Consider the following 20,686-nt stretch of genomic DNA (forward strand, 5'->3'; position numbering starts at 1 on the left):
TCCGCGAGTTCGCAGCAATATTAATTTAATAATCAGTCGGCTACGAAGGTAATTGAAAACTTTAAATTATTCACATGTTTGGTGTCTGGAAGGGTTCTGTTGCATTAGGAATGCTTTAATAGAATTCCATTTATTACTCATATAATTATAATAATATTGTTAATAGTTTAGTCTTAAAAGTTTAGTTTCAGTGCAGATATATTATAATTTCGAGGAACATTGAAAATGCTTATAACGCACAAGCATATTTATGATTATAGTTCCCTATCTAGCTTAAAAAAATCTGAAAATATGAAAATTACGTATTATAAGGCTTCAGAAGCAATGCCACTTAATTACATTGTCAAAATTATAAAGTATGAATTGTTTTTGATAAAACAATTCTTTAATTGTTGTTTTAGATCTTAAAGAAATTGCTGCATTTCTGTTTTAAAATCGTGATAAACATTTAAATAGTGTTAAGTATATATTCAAAAATAATGAAAAATTAAAACGTTTTGTTATATATCATCTATTAATATAAATATATACTACAAGTTCGCGGAGACTAGAGACTATACAGAACCAGGCACTGAGATTAACATCCAGGCACTTGGCTATTTACAAGAGCAATAGTTTGGTATGGCAAACGCGCCATGCCAAACTATAGCCTGATCTACCCATAGCTACAATTGAAACACTATTATTAAAAATATCTTTAAGGTGATTTTTTTTGTTTTTTTATATCATATATAAAATGTATTGATATAAAATACTCAAGGATAGAAAACTAATATACCACTCCATCATTATATAATATTAATTTTATATCATGAAATATATATTTTTGAACTTGAACTCCTACTACAAACTCGAAAGTATAGACTGAAGTGAAACAGTAGATATCTATTTCCAAAACCATTTTTTCTAACTGATTTAATATACGACATCGTTGAATCGTATAAGTATCGCGTTGCTTGCTGATTTTTTGTAAACATTTTCATCAAATAAATTTGTTGAAACCTGATATGCGTCGAAGAAGCGAAGTGTTAAACCAACGAAATAATAAATAAGAATTGCCATTAAAATAAACCAGACAACTCTTAAGCAGACTTCTTCAGTGACATTGTACTATATTGGATCTGATCACGCACATGCAAATGTAACGATATATTTAATTTTATCATGCTGTTATTGATATAAATATATAAATACATACACATACGCGCACACACACACACATATATATATATATATATATATATATATATATATATATATATATATATTTGTTTGGAAGTAATGCGAGCATGACGTATAATATATACTTCTTACAAATTTTATGAACACATTCTAAGTAATAATTTAAAATTAATTATATTTTCATGTTCAAGCATCATTTTAATGCGCCTGCAATCATTTTGCTCATGCAACTTAAACTAATATTGTGAATTAGTATACAGGCATTCATTGTTTTAAATGGTTGGAACAATTTTTTAGAAAAAATAATATATTTAATAATGCTGAAGCTTTAGTGTCATGATATAATATTAAGAAGTCGAAGATAGAAGTCATAAAATTGAATTTAAAAAATAAAGCAAAGCAAAATAAAACTTTTAGAATATTTATTCTGAACTTATAATCTCGACTTCGTGCTGGTGGTAACTTGATATTATATTTTTTGTCGTCTTTATAATTAATAGGTTTATCAACAAGCAATTCATATTACGAAAATGTGATTTTTAAATAAATTAAAAAAAAAATTCAATACTTCAAATTTTTAATACCACATTGAATAAAGTGAATGGCAATAGCTAACAAAATTAACAAAAATGTTTGAAATTTTCATTAATTTATATAAAAAAATACTGTTCATAAAAATATTTCACTATTTTAATACTATTTATAAAAATATTAATCATATGCTCAATTGTAAAATATCAATAGTCTTTTGAAGTAGAAAAGTAACAGTTGTGTTAAATATTCTCGTAGGCTAAGTTATTATAATTATGATATATATCATGTTATTGAGCAGTATTGGAGTTATATTTTATTGAAATATTTAATCACAAACTATAGAGTAACATTTTCTTGTGATTTATACCTAAATAATAAAACTTGCAAATATTTTAACCAAATTCGTCCAATAAAATCGATTTTGCGTGATATATGGGCATTAATTTCATCTAATCGCCAATAAAGTTTAAAACTAACGATCGGAGTTGCAATAAATTCACAGTTGGTCGTCTCAAATTGACAAATCTTTAGTGTTTCGTTCGCGGTTTTCGTTAGGTCAATTTGTCGGATTTCAGGTAATTTGAATAAATTAGACTTTTCGGTAGAATACGTATCCGCGTGATATATTGTATACTAATGAAGCGATTAATTATCAGAAGACTGGATTCCGTTAAGAGATACTGTAAAGATACAGATCATTTGAGAAAAATCTCAATGCTATTAAAATTAGACACATACGTTAATTATCTACACACTAAGGTAAATATATATATATATATATATATATATATATATATATATAGTAAAATATGGACAAACAAAAATTTTACTATATATATACTGAACTAATAGAAATATATTTTGCATGAGATATGCAAGATTTTTATTGAAAACACATGAGAATCACCCCCAGCTAATATTTCTACTCTTAAAGCAAAGATTTAGAATTTTTAGATGAAGAATTTAAAAGGTCGATTTATTTTTTATCAAAATTAGATTTTTGTACCAATGAAATTTTGCTTGCCTAAATATATTTCAAGTATTTTTCAAAGACTACGATACTTGATCTTTACGGAGCGATATTGTAAGACACCTTTATTTCATAGTTAGTATAAGAATTTGGACAGTTTTTTTTATTTTCAAATAACTTATATATATTTCAAATTAATACACTAAGAAGGGTTGAAAATATTACTCAAAACGTTTTCTGAATAATAAATAATTGTAAATATTTTTACCCTGGCCTGCTGATAACTACTAACGACTTGTAGGAGGATTGAAAATTTTACTTTATATATATATATATATATATATATATATATACGTGTGTGTGTTTTTTGCTGTTTCATTTAACTATTCTTTTAACTTTTAATAATTTTAAAACAATCAAATTAATATATTCATTACGCACAATTTATACTATGAATCATATAACTATTCTATCTACGACTAATTTAAATTGATATCAAAGATTGCGTAAAGAATTAAATCATTTTAAATATTCAGCAAAAACCATAAAATTTTAAATATCCACGTGTAGGTGACGCACATAAAAATAATGCCATACATTTCATTATTGATTATACATTTTACTACTAATTGCCTTTTTTCTATCAGTATTTCTATTAATATAGATCATTTAAACGATATAAATTAATTCTAAAAATACTTACTTGTATAGAATTTACATATAAGAATAAATTGCTTAGTTTTTATGAAATATTAATACGTAATATTAATATTACCAATGCAAATGATCATTTCAAATAAACAAACAAACAAATTAGTAATTTATGTGAGTGTTTTTATGAAGATTTTTCTTTAAAAACTGTGATATCTTCAACACCCAAATATTTTCCCAATTAATCTCAACTAACCTAATTATGTTATAACAATATAGTTATAATGTTTATATAACAAACATTTAATATTTAATTGAAGGCTTAAAATAGAATAGGGCGGGGCATAAAAGTCAAATTTGACTTTGAGCAATTATAATGTGAAAACCAAACCAATTACATATATTACAACAAATAACAACTATCTGACTATGTTCAGTAAAACTCCCAGCTAATTCATATAAGTATGTATATTTTAAATAATAAAAAGTCAATACTAGGGTATGAAAAACACACATGCAATTTTTGAATTAGTACAGGAAAATTTTAAGTCAACTTTTCTTGTAGCTATTACGACTAATATAACATTTTTTGCGTCATATTTTAATTTGTGTATTAATAATTTAAATAAATGGAGAATATTCTAATTAAGATTAATACTAATAATTAAACTGTGCGTAAAAAGTAACCGGCTCACATTTCAACTAATATCGTTCAAGAATATTTCATTGACGTCAGTTTAGATTCTCTTCAATATTTCAATCGTTCGGAATGTTCTCATATTATATTATACATGGACAAAGATCAAACGCATTACGCAGTAATGACCCTTGAATGAGAGCAGATAAACCAAACAGAAAAAATAATAAAAAATAATAAAAATATTAATACACGACAAAATGAATTCGAGATGAATTTGTGTGATGATGTGTATTGACGTTATGAGAGCCATTCTGATGTCTAAATACCTGGACCCGAAACCGTTCAGATATTGAACTTATCTGACCCCGGGAGAAAGATATATCTGCGCTACTATACTACCTGATGGACAGACTGTATGCAATCAAATTTATCAGTAAATCAAGATAAATAGATAAACGGGAAGAGATTTTTCTTTCTCATATTATGGAACTATGAATATTTAGATTTTTCAATTTAAAATTTCCGTGTTCAGCCACTTGTCTTTAAAGCATTTTAATTAAAGACGATTCGCAAAATATAAGCATAATCCAAATGTATTAGATGTTTCAAAGGTTTATTGGTAGAAATTCATATCAAATATATTTACTACTTGTAACAATTATTAGATTGATTTGTTCCTAAAAAAATTCTACATCAATTCGTAATTAAACAAACTATAAATATAATTTTTTAATTATAATTTTCATTTTCATAATGGAATGTAATTTGAAACTACTAGTTCAATGTCACATGTTGTTTGTTTAAATATTTAAATTCTCAATTTAATTGCAATGGTTGAATTACGTAGCTGTTATTTTATAAACACCCTTTAAAACTCATATATAAGACAATGGACCTATTTGCCACTTGGCCGTCTCATCCCCACCCCACCCATAGAGTGAAAAGTTCTAGGTAAAAAAATTTAAAAACAGCAGAAGAAACACATTTCTATAATGATGAATTAGCTGAGAGTTTTACTGAACATAATCAAATAGTTGTTTGTTTGATATGTGTTATTTGTTGTGATATATTTGGTTTTAAAAATATAATTACTCAAAGTCAAATTGGGCATTTAAAGGGAGAATTGTACATATTTTATAGCTATACGTCTTGAAAACTATAATCTGAATTAAGACAATTTAATTTAAACATGGTACAACATGTATTAATAAGTAAATATTAATTACTTATTAATTGGATATCAATCTGTTATTGTATATCATAATGTTATGTAGCTGTTACAATTCACAAAATTTAAGTTCATGAAATTTTTGAACTTGATAATGAGATGTTTCAACTTTCACCCCTTATAATCAAGAATATATAAACTTTAAGCAACCCAGTTATCGCCAATATTTATCTAGAGATGCACAAGTATATTAAAGATTTTTTCATTCCCAAGTAAAAATATTTTACATATTGAAATAAAATAAATTAAGTGCGAGCCGAGATACAGAATTAAACGTACGCGAGTGATACTAAAAAAATCCAAAAGCAAAACAGTATCTCACGCATTTTATGGGACAGCGGCTCTTTGTAATAAAATGCTAAGGACTCGCAATCCGACAAATATATCCGCACAAGAACATTATTAATGCATACTACTATGTAGGAATGTATATAGCTTAATATCGATTATAAAAGACATCGTAAAATATATAATATGTTAATTATATATACACATGCATATTTAAGTTGTCCCATTGGCAAATGTGCTTGACAGTGTCGTTATCATTGCAGCGGTATTTATGGACCAGAAGTTAAAGATTTATATAAAAAGTGTATTATAAAGAGAACTTGTTCACTAAGGATTCGAGTAACATATGTACCTTTATATATAAAACTCTAATACATACCATTAATTTAAATTTTAGTTACTTGTTCCAACATTTCACTGGCATCAATTGATTATTTCAGTTGAAATGGCACAAAGTGATCAGGATGTTGTTGTTGCTGATTTATTTTACCAAAACACGCAGATTCGATCAATTCTATAATTGGTTCTTAAGTTTAGGTTTAGAAAGTAGTGAACGTTTAAGTGCTCAAATCCAGCTTGTTTTATTAAAAATATAAAATTTGGCTATAAACTTGAACCGAACTTTGCAAGACCTTGCAAAATTGAATAAATCTCGCAGTTAAGCTGTAGAAAGTATCGAAGAGGCTGTAAATCGACAGGAAATCATAAAAGGTTCTATAGTTTAACTGTGGAGCAATAAATGTTGAACACTTGTTTCATAAATAATATTGACATTTTCATGAATAGGTAACAGAATAACGTTTCAAAAGACCTGCATTACTAGATTGTCTTCAAGGTAATAAAAATGTGCCAAAAGTCACACTTATTTATTTTAGTCAATGATAATAATCTATTCTAAGTGATCAAAAGCTCCACTAAGCTCTGGGGCTTAAGCGAATTATAGCCAAAAAGGCTTTGAATAATATTCTTTTACTTACTTTGATGCCTATGAAGTCACATTATTCCAAGAGGAAATTGTTAAAAACATGATGAATAACGTTTATTACTAACAAAAATCTTTTGCCCATTTAGTAAAAATAGCAATATTTTTATTTTATTCGAACAATTATCATACCCGAATGTCAGATCAATGGGAGGAGTTCCATCTAGACATTTTTTAACTGCGATCAAAAACTTGATGATGTTCAGCAAGAGGATGGTTTTCAGGATGGATTAGTTGCAAATATTTAAAAAAATCGAACAAATAAAGAATTGAAAATATTTGACATGGTAAATGAGGAGTATTACTCTGTACTCAGATGTGTGCAATTATCTGGTCATTGATTCCTTGCGTATTTTATTGATAATAATATTAAAGGAGCACCTCGTCGTGAAAAATATCTCGTAAAGATGATAGTTCATATGTATAAATCTGTATATATATATATGTATATATATGCGTGTGCGTGAGTATTGTATATATTTGGCCATAGTTACATATTTGAATTTCAGGTTTGTGACCTGATTCAATAAATTTGAAAATAATTTATCGTTGCCAGAATCGGTAATGAGATTGAAAGATGTCGCTCCATTAATTCCACGATTCGGCCGGTTAGTTCTATTCTACTAAATATATCTATATATACATATTCGTCTAATTTACATAATCTGAACGTTAAGTCGAGTTAATATTCAATTTGAGAGACACTGAACATCGGTGACTATTTTTTTCGGCTTTTGCCGCAGTAAACACAAAAAGATGGTTTATTCGTTCTTCGTGACGAAAATGTATCAATGGACATTGCCGACAGTAAGTAGACATTCGCCTAGTTAATAACTGGTAATATTTATAAAGCACGCGCTATAATCGCATTGAAATCCGAGGATTTAATATACAGGTGATGGCAATAGAAGTAACTTAATTCTATTTGATCAAACAGTCATAGTGATGTTTGTCATGCATAAATTAAGGATCATAATTTATAATCATTTTGTGCTACAATAAATACGACACTAGACAAATGAAAATAAAACAAGGCTTGCTTTTAAACAGAATATTAGGTCATATAGGTCATAAAGGTAAATTATAATAATTTTTGAAGATTAATAGCATTTATCGTAGTTCGCCAAACACTTTTTATAATTAAAAATAGTTCAAGTCACAAATACTTATTATACAGTATTTGTTTTCTGGATCAATTTTGAATGATTTTATCGATTGTAACGATGGACTTATCAGAGGTTATATGGGTAAAGCTTCAAAATTAAAAAAGCGAAAAATTATATAAAAATTATGAAAGCAGTTGCATATAATTTAGCTTTTTCTGTTTCAACAATAACCGTATACACATAATTCGGTTTGACCGAGACAGTCCCGGATTTCCACCTTGTATTCCTCGTTTTTCTCGTTAAAAGCAATTATTGTCCCGGATTTAGATTTCTACATTAAAAGCAATTATTGTACCAGGTTTTGGAAAAGAAGAGGTTTAAATTGAATCTTAAAGCAATTACTTGATAATAAAATTACAATTATCCATCAAATATCTGAAGATGATATATACAACTAGTATGCTTATATGAAGCAAAACATTTTGAATGAGAAAATTGTCGAATGCAAAATTACAAATGCGGGTTAAAATAGCATCTTAATATTAATATATTTTTTGAACTTTCATTTTCAATTTGCGAAAGTTAGTAAAAATTATAAAAATTTTAATAGATAAGAAAATTAAGATAAAATCAAATAATAAAGTCCTGCTAAAAGTAAGTAATTCTGATTCTTGTCATACTCTTAAATAGTATTTGATATTCATTCAATCATATTTAAGTTATTTGGCAAAAACAAGCACTTTTCCATAGTGTTTCGTTTGAAAACCCATCGCTCCAAACAATAAATAAACTTTCTCAGGATTATATATTATATTCAATAGAGATATAAAATTATCATGCTAATTCATTCATTCATTTTGAAAGGTGTTTTTAAGAGTTTATATTTTATAGTTAATATATATTTAAATTTACTAGAAAGTACTGAGTAATACAAGCAGATTGAAAATGATTGATTTTATAGATCTAATAACTTCATCTAACCAAGTTTTTGCCAATGATATCATATGCCAATGAAACCAGAATATTTGATACAGTTCTTAATTAAAGATATTTATTGTTCCTGTAATAATTAAGACGTTTTCGTTATCCAAGTGTGTTTCGATCGTCAACCTGAATACATAATATGATTAGTAATTATCAGAAATTATAAAAACAGAATTTATTTAAAAAAAGCGATCTTATTAGCATACTAGACACATATTAGAAGTTTCATCTCATATAAGCATCGATTTCGACCAATCACTTTATCGGAATTATTTTTTTATTTATAAATTTAAAAATACTACTTTGATTGGTTGGTCTAATTAATAAAAACGTAGATCAAAATGAAATTATATGTATATAAATATATATATATAATATATATATATATATATATATATATATATATATATATAATAGATACATTTTTATAAAAATCTTGTCATATAAAGCCCATGCGATTTAAATTAACACAGGTTTTACAATTTTATTGAGATATTTACAATTGATAAATATATGCAAAAAAATTACTTATTTTATTTATATGGAACGATTTATTAAAAGGACAAGATCGACCGAAAATTTTATTGACTTATTTATTCGAATGTTTTAAAAAATCTTTATTTTACATTAAAATACATATGTCATTAATTTTAATAAATAATTTAAAATGATACGTGATATGTTAGATCAATTGCTCTCTTATGCTGATGTTAAGTTGGTGCAAAAATCCCAACAGGAAGATTAACAAGTGATGTTTCTCCATGCAATAAAAACTCTGTACGTATAAATAGTCAACTAAGATCTATGTAAATAAACAATAAAACAATGACAAATATTTTTACTTGAATGCGATAGTACAATATATTCTAATAAAACGAGTATTTTATTGTAACATCTTTACAACGCAGCCTCATAAACCTGGACGCGCGCGTGTTCTGCCTACTAGAAAAAATCCAAAGTGGAATTTTTCGCACGGCACAATATCATTTATTACTACACACTAATGTATTTTTATATCTGTTAATTATACAATTAACGAAATGAACGTTCAACAAATTATTAATTGTTTTTTAGAAAGGAAACAGTATTGGATTGATGCCGACGTGATGTTTATATCGGGCAGCGATTTTAGCACAATAACTAACTTCCTCAACTTTGACACGGCGTGTCTATTAATTACCAAGAGATATACTGTGTGTATTAAAAAGTATAATAAAAATAAAAAGAACATTAGGTTGTATTTATGGAACGATATAACGGAATTGGGTGCTCGACCTTACGGCGAATGGGTTTTTAAATATCAACTACTTAAATTAATTGAATGAACCTTTGAGACCGGTAGAGTTTACGTGAATAAAGTTTAGCATGGAATAGGTACATTTGTTATTTCTTACCATGATGGAAATGCTCATTAGAACGAAATTTAGATAAATGAAATAATACATCATTTCATGTTATTTAAACTGAAGTTAAGTATCAGTAATGCCAGTTTTCTGCTAGGAAATGCATTTATCAAAAAGTGGATGGATGTGAAAAATTGTATACACTAATAGCACAATCTAACTACATTTTTTAAATCATGGTGTAGTGTAATAAACCAAAAACTTTAAATTTATTATGTTACAAAAAATATTTAATATATTACAGTTATCTTTTTAGCACCTTGCTAATTTTGCTATGGAAGAATTCACCACAGAAAAAATCTCCAATGTTATAATTTATTCGAGGAGTTTTTTATTGAAAATTAGTTGGAGAAATATGATTGAATTATTGAACTTAATTTCTAACGTGTAAATTTCATTTCTTGCGAATTATGGGCCTATTGTGCCGTAAAATAGACCCAAATTTGGCTGGATTTTTCATATAAAATGGTAGTAAAAACTCTCAAAATGAAATAGATTTGCTATGTTATCAAATGTTCTACACATGTATTATTATGACACTTTAGAAAGATGCACTTATGGTAAGATTTTGTGAGTTTTCTAAATCGTCTAACTGCACAGCAACCACATAGCATTTTTACAGTTTTTAGTACCATCTTATATGAAAAGCTTGATATGAAAGACTTTGTCCAATACTCTTTTTCCTTGGAAGAAAATAATTTAATAATCAATTAATATTAGAAGTTTTCAAAAGTGCAAATAGAATAAGTCATAGATAAAAAAAATAAGTATTATTCAGCTATAATATTTTTTTATTAATTGTTAGATTTACCAGACAGTAGGTATACGTTGCTGTGAAGCGGTATCTCCCATATCTGTCCTATTACAGAAAATTGCCTCTATGAATTTTCCACTGCCTGCCAACCGCATTATTTCTACCTATATTGTTTATTGCCCAGTTGTTCTAATTTTCCAGAAGTGAATCATTTATAATATCGATGCTATGTAGTTTAGTATATTATTAGATGGGAGATTGCACGCACACATATTGCATTGGGTGCGGTCAAAACAGTATTTGTTCGCAATAAGAGTAAAAACTGAGATAACTATAAGATACACGCTTTCGTTCCGTTACATCGGGCTTGGAAAATGCATTTCTGGAATTAACTTCTATAAGATGTCCGATGTCAAAGGATATGAATTAAATGCCATATAATATCAACTTGATTTATTATCTCGAGGATAATTGAAATATCATAAAAAAATATAATTAAACAGTTTTATTTGCATATAGTTTGTTTACTGCTAAAAACACTAAATAATTAAATAAATCAATTTTAAAAGTATAAATGGAGAAGTTTTATATAATTCGTCATGTGTGATTGCAGTCTTGATGAGGTCGATTTGTACCATATTTTTATCTATCTTGTTCAGCTGCAGTATGGCTTGGTTAACCAATCTTATCAAATTATAATATTCTTAAAATAAAATAATATATAACTTTTTTTTATAAAATTTGTGTTCAGTTAATATGATAAATTCGCCATTCGAACTCTAATATTGTGACTTTTTGTTGGGATTTTAAGGGAATTTGAAGGATGCATACTGAAATTAAGTACCTTTGTAAACATACGTACATTTTGCAGTAATTTGAAGCACAATTTTGCATTGAAATTTGCAACAAGGAAACAAGTGTTTCCATGATACTATTATGATATCTGATAAACGTTAGTTTGAGATATTGATTTATATCACTGCAAACATCAATATTTGTATTGGATTCGTGCTTGATTGGGCATGTGCTTCTAGTATGTAGTGATTTGGCAACTTTGACAACATTATGATTCAAGCTTGAGACAATTTCTGCCTCAATTTATTAATATATTTCTCTACTATCGATCCAGTATTGGAAGTTCGAATGCGAATCTAGTACTGAGTCAACGTGCGCCGAACGTTCCTTTCTGTATAACACATCTCAAGATCGAGTTAACATTTCTTCAACCCATAAAAACCTTTTCAAGGTCGCTATCATGCGGATACAGCTTGCGTGTATATTTTCTACATGCATAACTTAAACTTAATACATATATCTAGCTTATACGTACAAATAGCTATATTCTTAGAAGCATTGGTTCTTAATCTGCATTAAATGACTTAGTGCATTTAACCAGTTAACTGTGATTGATGAATATACTCGTCAAGCAAAAGTGGCAGAGTTTGGGGTATTGATTGAGTAATTTATGCCATGCATACTACTGGCTACTTATATTGCAATTTTTGGAAAGAAAAAAAACGTATTCTCAAATTTAGAATATTTTGACAATATAAAGTCTACTGGTTGATCCTGCCAGCAGTAACAATGCCAACATAAAAAACGGTTGTAAATATGGCATTTTACTTCAAAAAATTGTCTTGAAATTGTACTTCAGTTTTGATGATATGCAAATGGTTATATTGTTCAATGCGTTCATCACTGGTTAATGAAAGTTTAATTGTTAAATGCCTAATTTAGGTTTAAATTTTTCAAAGCTGCAGTAAAGTTAAAATGCCTTGAATGTTGTCTTTTTGAATCTTCTTTATTAAATTAAAAATGAAACATTTTAAAGCTGTCGATTATCTGATATCTATAAACAGAACTACAAACGAAAAATATAAAAAGACATAATAATTATAGAAGTTCTTCAAAGCAATCGCAACGCTATCTAAGTCATCGATATCTCTATACTGGCAACACAATATGTACCTGCTGTATAAAATTACGCAGATCACAGGTTAACAATCATTGATCTACCGTCCACATCGTCAGGTCTGCGAATATACATTACAGTTTACTGCCTACTGGTTGTTTCGTGCAATAATTTTATCGCGCCAAAGAAATCTAGGATCTCATTCGCTGATTCTAATTGCAACATGATATCGCGAACTTGGAAGATGAAGGTCGAACGGATTTGTAAGCGTTTACGTAATAGAGGTAAAGCATTTTTATTTGGTGCAAGTTATATCATAATCCTAGGTCAAGTGCTTAGGGAAATTTATTATTCATCGATAGAGATCCGAATGAGTTGTGAGGTAGATACTGGACTGCTTCTAAAAATATTTTGTTATTTTCAATAATAAGAACGAGTTGTCAAGCAAGAGCAAATTTTTTGAAGATTGAAGCATGTTGCTTCAGATACATATTCAAGGAGCTAAGCGGTTAAAGCGACTGGACCTGAATCAGAGGTTTGATTCAGGTCCAATTGAGCAGCCTCTTGTCAAGCAGTAGTGAGTCACTACTGGTGACAACGATTTTCACTTGAAAATATACATAGCAATATGTTTTCCAGTATTGCATCAATTAAAATATTCGCCCTCTAACAGAAATTGTAATAATAATTCATATCAATCAGAGATGGGACAACTTTTTGGGTTGTCATCTGTCGAACAAACTAGTATTAGGTCAAATTAGCTATAGGATTATTAAGTTGTGATTTCTATTCAAAAATTAAAAAAGAAGGTATATATATTCAATTAAAAAGTATATATATTATAAAATTAGTTACTTATCAAGAAATAATGTCCAGAGATATACTTGACATCAATACGAATTACATATCGTACTGTTTCACCTGTCTTCTGGTCGTTTAAGTCTAAAACAAAGCAACTAATTTGAAACTGAATCGATTTATATTGGCGCATGTTTTGATTTTCATGAATGGAATATTATGTATCTAAAAGTGTTATGTTTTCTCTATATTTCTATAGATTATACTGTATTATTATTTAGTAAATTTGGTGCGATGCTTATATGAATTAATTGGCTTTGTAGTAATTTATTTATTGATAACTGAGTTATTAGAAACAAATGTTTATACTTAAAATATTTATAAAATCATGTACAAAGTTTGAAACATTATGCATATAAGTGTATTTAACACATTCGAGAACGTGAATGCAGTAGTATTCATTTTCATTGTGATGCAAAATGACGTGAATGCTAAAGCATTCAAGTTTTAAAATAAACTATTTTGAATTTAATTTTTTATAATTTTCTACGTTTTTGTTATTATTGTACATTTAAAGATAATGACTAACTGATTCTTTAGGTATTTTTGTATTATCTTTTTCCGTAGTCGCTAATTAGCTTGGGCAAGCAAATTGCCTAAAATATAAGCGAAATACTTAACGTGGATGCTATAGCATCGTATATAACGATTAAAATAAGATAATCTGTCTGCCTTCATAATCGGCATTCAATATAAATATGGATATCGCAACCAATTTAAAACTTTTACTATTCGCGACCGTATTAATATATTGTCAATATTGATGTTGATCAATATACAAATTTAGACGTGTTATCATTCTGTTCTGCAGATAAGATAAAGTAGCGTTTATAAATCTAATATTTAGAAACACTGCATTATAAAATAACGAGATTGCGTTACAAAAATAAATTAATAATTATCGCCGCGTAAATGTACAGCCGTACATATCGAATCATTGAAGCGCGGAACGCGGGGCGCCTTTTGCTCGTTAAGCACAGATTTGCCAAGATACTAAAAGCTGAAGATTTCCTCGATACGGACAAGACACGCGCTCAGAAAATTAATCGGCCTCAGTTCAATGAAGCGTATAGCAAAATCTTCATGCTTCGATAGCTTTTTGCATATGTTGATAAACTCTCGATACTAGCATAAAATTGCCAGAGATCCGATGCGAAGACATGTGTCGGAAAATTAACTAGTATTTTTTATCTTTGCGAATTATCTATTTTAAATATTTTGCTCATCTTAATAAATTCATCGAGTATGTAATTTACGTACATACATACAAACACGCACCAACATACATGAACATATGTATATGCATACAAAACTATCATTATTGTAGGTAATACAAACTAAGCATTGAGTATGTTAAAAAGTATATTATAAAATTTTAGACCTATTACTAAAATCTTTGTATGAATATTTTAATGTTATATTTTTATTGATTCATGTAGTAATCTTTGAATTCAAGTTTTGACTACGTTTATGAATTTGATTTGGAAATTTTTCGTTTACAAAGTTAGTAGTAGCTTTATTCTGCAAATATTTAGCAAATCTATTTACATTTGTTTATTGTTCATGATTTGCGTAAAGTTGTTTTATATACATATAGCACATAAAACTAAGCCATCGATCACAGTGTAGTGCTTTTTCGCATTACCTTAATCTTGCAAAGATTTAGCAAATTTTGAGAACATGGGTAATACATAAAGTTATGCCCAATAGATAGCGTCTTTGTGTAATGCTTCCTTGCATTTGCAAAACTTGCCCTATTGTATAGCCTGGATAAGGATAAAATAAAACTCATTTGTCTGCTCAGCACTCTGGTTTCCCTTCAGAGCGAATAAATCTTTCGCCTTTTACTAAAGATTTCCGTGGAGGGGAGCACTCAAATGAGTATATAACTCAATTTTTTGTGTGCCCGGCGATTTAATTCGATGGGCCAATAAATTTAAATATAATATAAATAATGGCACGTATATATTATTGCTTATGAAGACTTGAATTGAATAATAATAATATGCAAAGAAAATCTGAAGTAAGGTGTATTATATTAAATCATGACTAAAATATTTTTTTCAATATTCAGTACTTTTGAAAATTTAGAAAGCAGATTTAGTAGTAGTGGTTGATATGAATAAAGTACCAACCGAGTTTTGTCAAAAATATTGTTTTGATAATAAGTCATCTTGAATTTATTCATACATAGCTATATTTTCGAAATATTTCGGTCAAATTGATTAATTGTGTTATGGCACTGAATTGTAATTTTCAAAATCTTACAACTAGATCCTTACAATACTTACAATATTTTATACAAGCCACTGTAAAAATTTTTAAGTAACATTAATTTTTACCTCAAATGTAGGTATCACTCCAGTACTAACATCTAGGCCCTTGGTTGGCATACGCAAGAAATAAAATTGACAATATATTATGTATATATTATATTATTTATTATTTATCTATTAAATCACAATAATGAATTTGGTATAAATAATATGCATTAATCGACGCCGATGGTTATTTGATATATCGAAATTTAAAATACATTTAAATACAAAGATTCGAAATATATCGGCAAATATCAAATACCTTTCGAATAAAAAAATCAATTATATTTTTTTTATTAACAATCAAAGATCATTATCGCCTTAACTGTGAATTTTTACCTTCGGGGTCCGAAACGGATTCAAGAAAATGCGCGCGTTTGCGTAGGCGTCCGCGTAGACGAAAGCCATAAATCATTTTCTTATTGTTCGCCATTGTATCAGATCGGTGATCGAAATACAATATATAAACTATACCATACCGTATTGTTATATATAATACGGTATAGATACACCTAGAAGTACTTACGCAGAAAGCTGCGGGCGATTTTCGATTTTTTACACCTATTTCAGGTGCATGTAACGAAATTTATAGCTTTATCATATATTGATATATGATACAGCTATATATATATATATATATATATATAATATATGATTTGCATAGTGCTGACAAGTTAGTTGTATAAATGTTAGTGCCAAATCTCTAGTGCTGTGTACACTTCTCTATATGTAACTAACCAACGTAATGTAAGTCCACTTGTATTTTATATGTTTTATCCATCTTCATAAATAATTTGTTTGCTTTACATATATACGAGTTTACATATATTGTATGTTTATATATATATATGTATATATATATATATATGTATTTGTATGTATGTATGTATATATATGTATATTACTTATTTACATGTATGTTTGTATGTATGTGCATATATATATGTGTATACATGTAGTTATATATACGTATATATGCATGTATGTATGTGTATATATGTATATATATATATATATATGTGTATATATATGTATGTGTATATATATATATATTTGTGAGCATTTATGTACATATGTATATATATATATGTATTGTGTGTATATATATATATATATGTATGTATATATATGTATATATATATATGTGTGTATATATGTGTATATACATGTTTATGCGTATATGTATGTGTATACGTGTATAGCTATAGTTACATAGATAGGTATGAGTATATGTATGGTTCATACATGTACATGTACGTCGTTGTGAATATGCTTGCACGTTGCATATATGTATATACGTATATTTATATGTGTATAGTCTTACATGTATATGTGTACATATATAGGTATATATTGTTGTATCTGTATATGTATATGTGTATTATATGTTTGTATGTGTGTGTATATGGATATATGCATGTATATATATATATATATATATGTATATATATATATGTATATGTGTGTATATGTGTATGTATATATATGTATATATGCGTAGGTTTATATGAGTGTACTTAAATATTTTTGCCTATACTTTTTAATTATTTATTTAATTCTAGTCTCTACTACCTTTCCTATCTTTTATATTTGATTTGTTGTTAAGTGTTGCTATTTGTTAATTTTTCTCTTATTGTATAGTTACTTTACCAATCCACATATATTATAATTACCTAGATATGCTAATTTACATACTGTTTTTAGATCCACTGATGATGACATTAAATTGAATGTCGAAACGTTTGGAAATAAAGATTATTTTATAAATCTTTGGCTTTTCTTTGTTTGATGTATCGCCCTCAAGAACTCACTCATATATAATATATTATACATACCTATATATACATAGGTAAAATTAGGGCAACTATTAAAATTTTAGAAGACACTACTTTGTAAGGATCTGCATATTTAGAATCTTAATATTGCTAAGAAAAATCAATTTCAAGCTCTAAACTTTAGAAGAAATTTAAAATAGAAAAAAAAATAATTAAAAAAAAGACTTTATGTTTAATACTTAAAAGCTTTATGACGAATAAAAACAATAGAGCATATATCGATATCATTGAATGGTTCTTAGTATATTTCTTATCACATTTAGTGAGTAAGTTGTTGTTAAAGTAATTTCAAATTATTAATATATCATCATCATCATCAATATATCACTGATTAACTTTGTCAACTTTTTTACCGTGTCTATTATTATGTGAGAAAGTCTTCGCCTTACAAATTTGAATATTTGTATCATTAACGTTGTTCAATTTCAAGTCTTATCAATGGACTTTATAGGCAATTTATTACAATAAAATGAAATAATATTTAAATGTCCTTTATATTATATTATAAAGCAGCAAAGATTTTATTTGCAAGGCCAAATGGCTAATAAAATTTATATATCTTATATATTCTGATATTTTATTTTATTTAACGGTTCGATAATTAACTTGTATATAAGCTGTCGAAATAAGAAACTTAGTTATATCTCTGATGATATCGTATTTATCCATAACATGGTTTTAAAGTAGCTCGTTTGCATTAGATTTTACGATCAGAAGTATCTTTAATATTATTTATTTAATTGCATTTTAAGTGAACTAAGTATAATTATACAGAGTAAATTTATAGTAATTAGATTTAACACATTTCAACAGAATCGAATAAGAACAGAATTAATTAATTACTAATTTAAAAAAATATTTTCTTACCTGAATCCGTTAATGTGTTTTAAATGAAATTTAAATTTCTTTAAATTTACTTGCATCAAACGATAAGTTATAATTACCAATTACCATTAGATAATTTTCATTATAGTTAATTAAATTATAACAAAAATTTACTTAGTACAAAAAAATATTTAGCTAGCTGCATCCTTCCTTTTCCTGCATTATATTATATTAACTTTTATCATTATATTAACTTTTATCATGAAAATACAAAATTAACAAAAATATACTTTTATTATGGTTTCCAATACCTGTTTTATGAGCTTCTTGATAGAATATATTTATATTCCATAGATACCACCAACAATGAGATCAAAAAGCAGTAGACCAATAGGTGTACAAATTTCATTGTGTACAAATAACTGTATTCATCGAGGTATCAAGAATAGAAAAAGTTGATGCCTTATAAAAGTTCGTGGCAAATTAGCTTTTTCTTTTCATATATATTGTGAGATTTTTGTAAACTTTTTTCTATCGCTTGAGCTTTTTTATTGAAAACGTTCGATTTATTTATAAATTGTGGTTTGTGTAAGTGTATAAGCATACATAAAATAGACCATAAGGGTTAGAGCACAAACTAAATGTAAATTGATTCATAAATATCCGCGTAATTAATAACTTTATTATTCCAATCAATCTCGTATTTATAATCATTTTTTGCACGTAATAATTAATAGTGTTCACGACACAAACAACTTGTGAGGCTATAAAAACATGATCAATATGTATTAATATGCGTTTACAATTATAAATTATTGTCCTAATCTTATCATTTATAAATTGTAATATTTAAACTAATGATTGTAAGGCTATTTGTATAAATAAGATAAGTAGCATAAATTGACAAATCGATATCAATATATACGTAGTTTCCATCTTATAAATATGTAATCTTATATCCGATTAAATACTTAGTGGTTGCGATAGTGAAGTTTAATGAATTTATGTATTATTAAGTATTCTATTTTTTATTCTTGTTAAAACAATGATATAGGTATTCATTTCCACTACATATTTTATATAGCTACTGTAAGAGAGCGTCCAATAATTACGTGGCTAATTTTTATAATTTTTGGATGTTTTCTCTCTCTGGTGATACATGCTAACATTTAAAGTTATTATTTACTGGGAAATTATTGGCCCAGCGAATTAAATCGCCGGGCACCCAAAAAATTGAGTTATATACTCATTTGAGTGCTCCCCTCCACGGAAATCTTTAGTAAAAGGCGAAAGATTTATTCGCTCTGAAGGGAAACCAGAGTGCTGAGCAGACAAATGAGTTTTATTTTATCCTTATCCAGGCTATACAATAGGGCAAGTTTTGCAAATGCAAGGAAGCATTACACAAGGACGCTATCTATCGGGCATAACTTTATGTATTATCCATGTGTTCAAAATTTCCTAAATCTCTGCAAGGTTAAGGGTTTTTTCGCAATTAAACAAATTTAATTTTTGAGTGATTTTTTCCAGCTTATTGTATATCACAACTCATGTTGTTCGAATCAATTAGATTACCAGCACCACGTGTTTATTGTAAGACACGCGCTGTTTTAAATACATTTGAATGAACTGATTTAAATAAATATTGTAAACAAGTTTACATCTACGGGTAATTAATATTACCATTTAAAAATTGACTGCACACAAGCAAAAGTAATGAAGGTAAAATTCAATAGATTTTTTGCTTATGTTTGGTGGGGTTTTTGTAAATAATAATTATTTTTGTTTTTTAATTTTGATGACAATATATTCCTAACTAATCAAAACAATGTTGCCATATTATTTTCAATTCGAAAACTGCTTTCTTCAGAATGAGCTATTTTTGTTTTATGCTTTAAATCAAATTATGACAATCAATAATTATATATTTCCTGTTTTCTAAAATTTTATTTGTTTATAAAATAATTTTAACTGTAAATATTTTTAACTTAACCCTTTCTCAACCAGAGTGTTTTCTGCAGGAGTGTCGCTACTGCACGGAACAGCCTTTCCATTAGCAGCGCCACTAAACTGACCAGACACAACGATATATTTTAAGATATTTCTATCATTATCAATAAAAAAATGTAAAATGCGCTTATAATGGACTAATAATTACAATGAAAATTAGAATTACCAATGATTTAACTCATAGAGATGAATATAAAGTCTATGAA

General features: G+C 27.4%; 2 non-coding genes across 2 annotated transcripts; one reads left to right on the forward strand and one right to left on the reverse strand.

Moving 5' to 3' along the window:
• The first annotated feature begins 15,295 nt into the window (after positions 1-15,295).
• On the forward strand, positions 15,296-15,418 carry LOC113387098. Its single transcript, XR_003368066.1, has one exon. It is a non-coding gene; the product is annotated as a U5 spliceosomal RNA (small nuclear RNA).
• Positions 15,419-19,668: 4,250 nt separating this feature from the next.
• Positions 19,669-19,794, reverse strand: LOC113387088. Its single transcript, XR_003368057.1, has one exon. It is a non-coding gene; the product is annotated as a U5 spliceosomal RNA (small nuclear RNA).
• Positions 19,795-20,686: the final 892 nt, after the last annotated feature.

This window comes from Ctenocephalides felis, unplaced genomic scaffold, assembly GCF_003426905.1.
Source record: "Ctenocephalides felis isolate EL2017-DRISC unplaced genomic scaffold, ASM342690v1 CF-g0.4_SCAFFOLD_03571, whole genome shotgun sequence".
In the NCBI taxonomy this organism is placed as follows: Eukaryota; Metazoa; Arthropoda; class Insecta; order Siphonaptera; family Pulicidae; genus Ctenocephalides; species Ctenocephalides felis.